At 38.4% G+C, this 11,808-nt stretch overlaps 1 protein-coding gene across 1 annotated transcript in view; it reads right to left on the minus strand.

Moving 5' to 3' along the window:
- LOC145991449 (methyl farnesoate epoxidase-like) overlaps positions 1-10,722 on the minus strand; it is a 31,489-nt gene extending 20,767 nt beyond the window's left edge. The window contains exon 1 of the mRNA XM_083127454.1: positions 10,635-10,722. The gene's annotated coding sequence lies outside the window, so the exon portion shown is untranslated. The remainder of the gene's footprint in view (positions 1-10,634) is intronic.
- Positions 10,723-11,808: the final 1,086 nt, after the last annotated feature.

The raw sequence follows: 11,808 nt of genomic DNA on the forward strand, positions 1-11,808 counted from the left end.
GCCGAGAGCTTGCGCATGTCCAAGTCATTATGAATTATGGTACCAACGCGTTTCCGAGAAATGCCCATAATCTCTGCCACACGTTTTGCTGAGATTCTGCGATTTTCAAGAATAAGGTCATGAATTTCATCCACGATTTTGGGGACAGTCACTGTTTTTGGTCTTCCTGCACGTGGAGCATCATCTGTTGAAAAATCGCCACGTTTAAACTGTGCCACCCACTTCTTTACCACTGCATATGATGGAGGAGAGTCCCGTAGTGTTCCACTGATTTCCTCATGAATATGCTTCGGCAACTTTCCTTGGTGGAACAAAAATTTGATGACAGCTCTGATCTCGATGTTTGTGAAATTCGCTGGCTGGGCACACATGATCATTTCAGGGGTCCGAAAAGCACAATAACAATTCAGTTATTAATACGAAAATTTGCATGTGTACATGTCAAGATATGCTCCTTAAAACTGTAAAGTTTCATCATTCCACGTGCACTCCTTCTGGGTTGGGCTACGAACTTTTCAGCACCCCCTTGTACTTATACTAAGAGATTAAATAAAATAATTAAATGTAACATTCTTAACCTAACAACGAGAGCAATTCGCGGTGACGTTAGTAGACGAAGGTGTTCAATACGGTGTGCTATGAGACCCGTCTTGCACACTGAAAGAACGCGAATCCCATTACACAAGCTGCTACGTTGCATATGAAGCCGCTTCGAGTGGTCGATTCACGGTCTGGTCAACGTGGGCTCAGGGTTGGAGGCCTGAGAGGCCTAAAGTGTGGGAGAGAGTGGGCATCAGCCCACGTGAAATTGTATGGCTCACCCTTTTGCCTACTCAAAATGCCTACATGTGAAATTTGCAGTGGATCAATAAATAGCACACATAAAGAAAATACTTATAAAAATATAGATTGATTGATTAAATTAGAAATTTTGTGTGCGTCAGCACTTAAGCTGCTATTTTGCATCCGTCACATTGTACAGGGTCAAGCACCTTACCATAACTAAAATATAACGAATATAATTAACTTTAATGTCGAAGCAGTGGCGACGATTAGGGGGGCCAATTGCCCCCTCCCCCCCACTTCTTGCCACTTTTGCCCCTGCACTATGCTAAACCTTATGTACCAAAAGAAAATAAACTGTCCTTGCCCTCCTTCCAGTTTTGGAACCCAATCGCCGCCAGTGTCGAAGGACTAAAATATTCTTACTTGGGGGTAAAAGCTGAGACTGCAAAGGGACACTCAGCTCAAACAAGGATAAAACTGGCTGTATGTCCAGACGCTAGAGCCTCGTTAGTCTACAAAATGCAGTCCACGGTGTAGTACATGGAAGGGTCACAAATCACACCCCATAAGGAGATAGAGAAGTTGAGGAAAGGGGAGTAGAGAAATTGGAAGATCGATAGAAAGAGAGATAGATGTAGAATAGTAGACAGATAGGTTAGCGATTGACATGTAGAAAGAGAAGAGAACTAAATAGAGAAGAAAATAAGTAGGTAAAGAGAGCATAGATGAAGATATGAAAAGGGGGGAACCCCCGAAGTAGTCCAACCTCCACCCCCATACATTCAGGGGTATGCGCTTAGTGCCCTGGTGTCTTTAAAATAAACCAGGGCGTCATAACAGCGAAATTTTAAGGTTCTCCCGTTTTCCTTTTCACTTTTATTTTATAATGCAGCACAATACAATAAAATACAAATAATGAAAAATGCATAGTGCATACAGTGGACATTCACGGTGCGTACAGCGATCATATAGTGCAAACAAGATGCATTTACTAGATCACGTAACCAGAAAAATGTATTGACTATTGTTGGTAGTTGAGTTAACGGTGGCTAAGGGAAGTACGAATGTTGATTTAAGTCCACTTTATGAACAGATAGGCTAATTGGGTCTGGGCGTACAGTTTAAAGTGGGATCCGATCCACTGTGCAATGTGCCTCCACCGTTAAACCAGGTACCCCTTGATTGCGAGGGGACGCTGATGTCTCGTAATGAAAGTTGATGAGATAAACATAGAAATCTAGCCTAGGAGCCCCAGTTTCATGGCACTAAACGCTACGTAATAGTAGCTACCAGTGACGTAACAGAACGTGTGTACCTTACTCGATAACCCAACCCAAACAACAAACACATCACGTGATCTTTTTAGTGTGTTCGCAACTCACCTGGGAAGGTAGACAAGTGAAGCAAAAATAACAAATTCAATCAAGCGAATGTCTACTCCACAACATAAAGAAACAGTTGAACTTTCACATTCAACGAAGTTATGTCAATAGTGAAATACACACTTCCAGATTTGCTTTGCTCTGCAAGAATAACAGTTTGTTTGCACGTAAGAACTGGGGCGGTGGAAAAGGTGGAAGGTCTATACGACCGGGAAGTGCACAATTATTCGTAATTCTGCCTCAATAAAAGAAATGACATAATGCTATGCACTTACTTTGAAAGGCAAGGCAATTTGTATCCCTGAGTTGAGTGACTAGATTTTCTGAAACGAAAAGCAGGACATCCATGGATGCGTACGAGGGGGGATTGCAGCTACAACTAAAACAGTACAGGGTCAAGTTCCCCCCTCCCCCTCTTTGGCAAAGAAAATGTCATACTGCTTACATGTCTCCTGAAATATTAATACACAATCTCTTTAATCTGCTATCTTCTTGATTTGATTTTTATTATTTAACGTCGCCTTTCTATCACTTTTGGCTAATTGCAACGATGAATATGAGTGATGATATGGTGAAAGGAAACTCATAAAGAACATCCATGCCCAAGCCAGGATTCGACCCCAGGACTCCTGGCGTCCTAGTGTTCAACAACTCCGCCACGGAGGTCCTCCTTTCCCTATTTATTTTTCCCTTCTTCGTTCCTCTTTTGATTATTTTTTTTAATTTTACAGATTGATCTTCCTATCTTTCTCGCTCTTACTGCTTTTTTGTTTCCTTAATTTCTTATCATAAAACATTCATATATTGTGAAATAATATTAAAATATTAATCTACAATATACTGAGAATATATTAGGCGCATCCAGAAAGTACGTTTCCCACTCGCCCAAAGGTGACAGGCCATGCGTATTGAAACCGGTTTTGAGCATGCGTGAGATGCACATGACCTGGCTAGTGAATGTCCTAGACGATGTCCCGAAAGTCCTCAGTAGCGTCGCGGCAGCGATGAAACATCTCCCGCCGCGTGCGAGGTTCGTTCGGTGATCAAGTTCTTCAACGCACTAAACAGCATCTAGTCCCTTACCATAACTAAATATTATAACTATTATAACACAACTGTAATGTCGGAGGATTAAAATATCCTTACTTCGGTTAAAAGCTGAGGCTGTGAAGGGGCACTCAGCACAAATAAGGACAACACACACACAGCCCTACGAGCATTATACTGGCCGCAGGTTCAGACGCCAGAGCCACGTTAGTCTGCAAATTGCAGTCCACGTGAAAGTGAGGTTGACATTTGGGTGTACTACGTGGAAGGGTCGCCCCTGATTGTAAGATTAAAAAAGGAATAAGGAAAATGTACAAAGAAAACACAAGAAATAAGCAAGAAGATTCAATAGACTAGAATGATAAAACAACAAGAAAAATAACAAAATAGGGATACAAATAAAAGGAAGAATGGAAAAAAAATGGAAGTATTTTTTTCCTCAATAGGAGAATGGGGGTAAATGACCCTCCTTGACACACCATCTGGGTAAATAGGGCCATAAAGATGAGTGAAAGCAGTTATTATTGAGAGCAGGAAACATGAACAACCTGGAGCGATGACCCAAAAGAGTTCTAACTAGGTAGGTGGAGGTTTTGAGGAACATTCTTTGTAAATATTTAGAGTTTAGCGAGGTCAAGAACTGCAGTACTGGTAATTTTATTGTTTAATTGTAGAAAGTGACATAGAAACGAGGCTTGGAATACGTACTAAATCCCATGATCAAAATTTTACGCCGCTTAAATAGAACGTGGAAGGTCTATACGGGGAAATGCACAATGATTCGCAATTCTGCTTCAATAAAAGAAATGACATAATGTTATGCAAGAATGAGGTAAACATCGTACACTCTCACTTGGAAATTTAGTGTAGAGAAATCTTATTGCGGTTATTAAACAATTTTATTTTACTTTTAAAAAAGTGTTTTCAAAACGACGAAAGTTCCCAGCAACTACCGCGAGTTTATTTCCTATGTAATTGGACTATCTCACTTCGTTCTGCAGCAAATTACTTGTTATTATGACAGGTCCAGGAACCTTTTTTCCGGATTAATTTAAATACGGTTCAGGAACCTTTTTTCAATGAAACAATACGCATCTTAGACCCTGCTGAGGACCAGTTTACTTACGAAAAATTAAGGTTAATTCACTTTTACTTTAAATATTCCGAGTACTTCTTAATCCAACCAACAGCTGAGTTTTTATTTCCTGAGAATTACACAAACGTTCACTTGCAGACCTCACCATGCATCTTAAAGTACAATAACCTCATTCCTCCTTTCCCCATTCAAAACAAGTTGGCTGGAAAGTTTGACAAGATCATGTCTTTTAATTGGCAACTGGCATTATCTGGATGCAAGTCTTGAGCAGGCTGCTCATACAAGCAATATATCTTCCTCGTCCAGTTTTGCGTTGTCAAAATTGCATAAGTTCCGCTCGGGTGACCTGGATGACGTTTTTTAATCTTGCCCTGACAGTACATTGATATACACTTTCTCTGCGGCTGAACGTGAGATGCACTTCAAAGACAAGAAACTACTTCCACATTTAATCACAAGTAGGCAGCGTGGTGCTGATCACATCATTTCCATATATGTCCGGTACTGGGGACCCCTACCTTCACATCCATGTAATACAGAATGATCAAAAAATGGGCGGACCCTACTTTATTTTCGAGATTGTTATGATTACGATTGCGGTTGGATGCTTGATATGGATATATTTGGTAGAAAAGGGCATTACGGATCAATTTTTCTTTACAATCGTTTCTAATGCCTCTCGAATAATGTTAGTCATACAAAAATACACCAGAAAAATAATTGTAGTTGATACTACATGTTCACAGCATCGCATAAGCCAGAAGTTCATAATACAATTTATTAAAGAAATATTTTGTAAGACATTGCAGTTGATCCGTTTTGCCCCGAAAGCTTGGGTAGAACGGATCACTAACGGGGGCTATAGGGATCAGTGCAATGAATAAGAATAATATAAAAGACTACAAAATATGATAATAATGCAAATGTTGGAATAAAGTGGTGACATATGCCACATACACATTTATTTGTCTGAACACCATTTACACAACGCTCGTGATACCTTTTACTACAAGGACTGACACTGAATCCAGTCTCCCATCTGTGTACTTCTTGGGTCATCGTACGAAATGTGACAAATCTGCAAGGATTGCAAGCAACCACGTCTACACTAGATATCTATCAGATTTCTTCTGCCCTGCATTTTGAAATTTACTGCTTTCTTCTTGCTTTTGGGAGTAGATTCCATTGTTGCGTTCTGTTTTGCCTTTATTGCTAAGATGTGTTGTGGCGAAGTGACGTGCATTGTTGTTGAGCGCTTTCTTTGTGCTCTATTAGACATAGCTTTTTATGGTGATGGCAATAATTGTCGAATTTGTTTTGCTGCTTCTTCGCCGCTTTCTCTACTGCAACTTGGAGCAGATTTTTGATTCGATGAGGTAGGTGCTTATCGGTAAGATGTTAGTTAACCTACATCTCAGTTGATACTACATCTACTGTTCTATCTGTATTGTCATCACTAGCAATTCTACGACGCCAAGGGTCCCGGGTTCGAATCCCGTTCGGGCTTGGTTGTTTGTGAATGTCATTCATCAATTTCATCACTTCATCACTCATTCCCATATTCGCAAATTAGCCAAGAGGCACAAAACGCGAAGTAAAATAAACTAAATCAATCAATCAATCAATCACTAGCAATTATCTTTATAGTATGTGCGGAGGGGTCTCAAATAAATTGACAGCATTCCACGCTCTGTTGAAAATCTGTCCAAACACAAACTTAGTTACGTATGTACGTACGAAACGAGTATGATGTTGATGTTGCCACTGCGTTGCAAACTTGTGATAATATATCAGTGGCTTGAAAACAAGACATCAAGAGGTTGCATTATGTGGGTGATGTGAGGAGGAAGCGATAATAATTCAATGTTATTCTCTTCTCATACATATGCAATGTTGAAAGTGTCAAGTCAGAAGAGATAATTTTAAGTAGCACTACGTTAAACGCACTAAAAGAGGGTGATCCGTAATGCCCCGCTTTCTTTACTTTTGAAATATGCAAAATTAATTAGGAACAAGTTGAGTTAGCAATATCAAATACTAACACAACACAATGACATATCTTACCTTTGGACATGTGAAATAATGGAACCAATTCTACATTCTAAAATGAAACGTTACCAAATGTCATAAACCTCTTACAATTCCTACATTTTTCGCACAGTCTTCATCAACATGCTTAGCAACAACCACTTCTCACAAACACACGCCAACTGCCACAACGAAGAAAGGCAGTTTGCATGTAAGAGGAAAGATGACAGTGTGATTTGTTGTTTTTGCACATTCTTAACTGCAATTATGGACGTCCGGACGGGGGGGGGGGGGACAAAGGGTAGCTACTTCCCCCTGGAAAACGAAGGACCATCTAAAAAGTATATATTTCACACATAATGTTATTTCAGTTACCGTAATTTATGTTAATTATCATAAGGGTGTTGAAGGAACATGATAATTTCAGACTGAAGCAGTGTTTTTTGAAGGTGGCATTACTATTATGGAGAAAAATATGCCTCCTTTGACCCCCTGGAAAAAAATACCCTGTTTGCCCCTCCATGGAAAAAAGTCCTGCGGACATCCATGACTGCAATAATTTTCTAGTTACACCCCGATAACCTTAGATTGATCCGAAATGCCCTGCGATCCATAATGCACTGATCTACCCTACCTGGTGATTTAAACCGTGTGGAGACTGTTATTTCTGTAGCACAGCCGATTTCTGTACCATGTGTGTACATATTTGGGGACCATCAGAAAATCGAACAACATTAGTTCAGAAACCGGCAATGATATGCGTCGCTGAACCTTTTAATATGTAGTACACAAAAACAGTCTGCTCAGAAGTTCACTGTGGCACGCAAGATATTTAATTTAATGGCCAATATTTATCTTTATATGAACATGTTACGTAAACAGAGGCATGCTTTAATGGAATGCGGTTTCTGGAAAATATCGATGAACGCTATAGTTAAGAATCACGCCCCCTGATCTAGGTGAAAATTGATGAATTGTTACTCTTACCTCGGGCGATCGAACAGAAGCTGTACTTGAATGCTAATTTTCACATAACACGTGCAATATAATTGCATATAATCATGGTATGTATTCCAATTATCATGAAGGTATTACCTCCTTAAGATCTAACAAATGGCATTGACCTGCATTTGCTGCTAAAATAAGTTACAGGTGAACATTGAAATCGAACGCAGGATACAAAAAGAGTAGTTTTTCAGAAATGAGGACAGTGAGTTTACCATAATTGGAACAAATAGAATGATATCCTTTCTACTGTCAGCAACTAGCTGTAGGGTCTATTATACCATACTTTCATTTTTCCTTTCACATTGTTCGTGTGTTTTGTATAATTAAGCAAAAAGTAAACAATAAGCAATATTTATGTCACGATTATTGTGTTTGTAATGACCTCATAATAAATTTTTCTGCGTTACTATTGTTCATGTTATTCCTATTATCATGTATTAGTTGAGAAATTTAATAATAATAATAATAATAATAATAATAATAGTTCATAATGATTTTTAATAGAATATTGACATACATCTCCTATCTATTCAGATTAATTGTATTAGAGACTAATACAATTATGTTACGTATTTTTAACTTGAAGTATTATGTATCAAAATCATTTTGGGATTACAGAATATAAATCTTATATATTTCTTTTATCATTACAGTTATTTCTTTTATGTATTTTTCTTAATATGTTGGCAAATACTGAATAATGTTGGTGTTTGTATCACAAAAGCACAATATTTGCAATACAAGAATTGTTCTTTGGGGATATGGATACTTAACTAACACTGTAAAAATTATTAAGATAGACTATCTTTTATTTTTTTTTATTTGTTTGATACAAATTCAGATCTCCCGAACTGTGTATGACAGAAATTATATTATAACTTGCCACCTACGGGACTGTTCGGATTAAGCTATAGCCTAGGCTTTTCTTGTAATCGAAAGTGTTTATCCTTCACTACTACGTTATACACACAGTACAGAGTGGCATAAAGTAAAATTCACAAAATCAACTTTACCTCAATCTTTTCAAATTACTGACGCGATAGGAATCAAATAAAAGTGAAGTTTTAAATATCTATTGTACTTAAGCTACTAGTGAGAATTTAATTGATATCCTTTTTAGTAGGATATTGTAAGATTTTCATATTCAACTTAAATCATGTTGAGTATTTCCAATGAATTCTCATAAAGTATATCTTAAATATTTTCTCATCGTTAATACAATGCTCTTTCACCTCAGTTTACAGTTTAGGACTAAATTATATTCGTCACGTGTCAGAAGTTGGACGTGGAATGTCAAAGGTAGTTTTCTTTGATGCAGCAAATGTGAATCAGATTCCAGAGTGGAGGATGCGACATTATATTTTTTTCTAAAAGTTCAAAGTGACTAAACAAACGTCCAGATTTAACGTAGCCTGCCCATCGGATTTCTTTTGATTACTTATTTAATTATATAAAATCAGTGTTTTCTCAGGAATTGGAGACTAAATGGATAGGTCACCTTATCTAATTTTGTTCTCTGCGTGAGCGGAGGAAATATTTCCATGCATTTGTTTTATTATTATTGATATTATTATCATATCTATCATTTTCATTATATTGCTCACCATTTCCAGGTGGCTTAAAGTTTGGGAAGATACCATATACAAGAGCTCTTAGGACCACTCGTTCTCGCACGTGGTCAGGGTAGGTGTGGCATCTTCGGGCACGATCAGGAAATAGAACCAAGTTCTCTCGTGAACCAGAACTGAAATACTTGCCTCAACTTTGAGAGTTGAGTGCAATCGCAAATACGTCATACCATTACGACGTTTTGATTTTCGAATATATACTTTAAAGATTGTTCTTTCATATGTACAACTTACTAAAGAGGGTAACTAAATATTTCTTTATCACTTTGTGAAATGATGGAATCTAAATCAGTTAAATCAAGTTGAAAATGAGGCTCCCCATATGGCACAGTGGTAGCGTCGTCGCCTTGTAATCAAGGGGTCCCTGGTTCGATACCCGGTGGAGGCACGTAGTGGTTCGGATCCCACTTTAAAATGTAGGTCCAGTCCCGACTAGCCTTACCGTGCATAAAGTGGACTTAAAACAACAAATCAATAAACCAACAAAGTTGATAACGATGATATTAATAGCACTACTGGTACCACTCACACCAACAGACTCATAACACAAGTTACAATGTTATATAGTAGTAATTGTATCGTGTACAGTCTTACATCGTAACGGAGGAGTCCATAAATAGAATATGAAGAAGAATGATTGATTGATTTGGTTTACTTCGCCTTTTTCCAACTTTTGGCTAATCGCGAGGATGATGAATGATGAATTGTTGAAATTGATGAGGGAATAATCAAAAAACACCCATGCCCAGGCGGGATTCGAACCTAGGACCTATGGCGTTAGAGCTCGCTTTACTAACCACTCCGCCACGGAGGTTGGCTGTCAAGATGAATGAAACGGATCATCTTGGACAGTTTAATGAATCAAAGCCGTAATGATAATAACTAAATATCCACACACACGTGATTTTGGGATGACAGTATGATATGAGAAAATAAGACATGTTATTTACTTAAATGAATGTAAGTCAGGTATAAAGGTAAGAGAAGCCTCCCTCCTGCCCAGGTACATTGAAATGTTCTCTCTGCCTGTGTTTACCCGTGGTACCCGTTCATTAGAGGCTGTACCCCAGAGCCGCTCCATACTGCAAAAATTCCCGATTAAAATAAGCCATTACTCCCGTGTGGCAATCAGACACCTACCAACTGGGTCTTTGCGGTTCTAATTCATAAGTGGCTTAGAATATAAACATTCTGAATAACTATGTATTGCTCATAACTGCCATTTTGGAAAGGAATAATTCGTGTGATAAGCACACTCATTCTTTCTTGCTCTCATAGTAAACGTGGTAAAATTCTCCAGCCTACGGTTATAGAAATAAACCTCGGGTAGAGGGAGTACCTGTTAGAGATTTGTACAGTCACCGTCAATAGAAATCGGACACCTAGATACTCGCTTCCTGCAAGGCGTTGCGTGTGTTGTGGCGGTTGTAGTAGATGCCATTGAACATTTCCTATTAAAATCCAGGTATTGTAGTGGAGCTAGGCAACACACATGACGCCTTACAGGAAGCGAGTATTCAAGTGTCCCATTTTTATGCCGATGACTGTACATTTTAACTACCATTGTTTTAAAACCTTCCGAAATTGTGATGTGGCTTCAGACCATGGTTTATCCTTCTCTACTGCTCAGTTAGAAGGTGACAATAATTGAGTACTCACCTCGCTGTACAGGTATTTAGACGACCAGCAAGGCTTCGGTGGCGCTATCAAAGCTACACAGGAGTCTATGAACCCACTCGTCAATCCAGAATGAACAAAGCAAGTAGAGCGATTCGGTAAGGGGAGGGGGGAGCAGCAGGATTCCAACCAGTTACATAAATCAGAAGTCGGTTCAGATCGGTGGGGGAGGAGGGGAACCGGTTCTCAACGCCTTTTCCTGAATCGTGATTGAATTTGAGAAATGAAACCCAATTCAAGAAATGTAATATTTTTTTGTTATCTCTCTTTCACTCTTTAAAACCATACGGATCACATATCTGCTCCATCGTATCAAGTGAAAGCACGTTTGAAGACCTGAATGATAATGTTGATTTTGCTCTGGTATGTAGTGCAAAGGAGAAAGCAGATTTGCTACCCCCCTCTTTTTGCAACCATAAACGACAAACAAGCAAAAAATACGCGACGAAAATTCTGGTTGCATAACAATAGTTTATTGAACTGTCAAAATCATTTGTCTCCGAGTTTGAGAATTCGCATGGATCTTTTATTTAACTCCACTTAATGTACGGGTAGGCTAATTGAGACTGGACCTACAGTTTAAGGTGGGATCCGACCCACGAACCTCTCCACCGAGTATCGAGCCCGGGACCACTTGATTACAAGGCGATGACGTTACCACTACGCCATCATGAAATTTGCACGGGCATTGAAAATTCATGATGGCCGAAATCTGAACACTGGTTTTGGTGTTTTCATTGTCATTATCACGGTATAGGCTGTACTATACTGAGGTATAAAAAGTGATTAAAAATTCAAGATATAAAATAACATTTCGTTTTGATGATATATTACGCATAGTACGTATTGTTATTATTTTATTAATACTACTATCGAGTCTCTGAATGGCATAATGTTATATTTGTAATACTAAATATACTACATAGTAATACACTCTAAGTTTCCCATAGAACAGAGAAATAAACAATGTCAATTGTTTATTTTGAACTTCTTGTTGCAAGATAATTTTCGTTTAGATGAACTTTACAATAGTTAAGAGACAAAAGAAGTGTGTTGAAGAGAGGTCCGCTCACTTGACATAAATATTATATTTTTGTATAAAGGATTCCTTACGGGCTTGCATAGTTGATTTTCTAAAGTGCTAATATAGTAGAGG

Source organism: Lepisma saccharinum, chromosome 8 (assembly GCF_977018435.1).
Source record: "Lepisma saccharinum chromosome 8, izLepSacc3.1, whole genome shotgun sequence".
NCBI classification, from domain to species: domain Eukaryota; kingdom Metazoa; phylum Arthropoda; class Insecta; order Zygentoma; family Lepismatidae; genus Lepisma; species Lepisma saccharinum.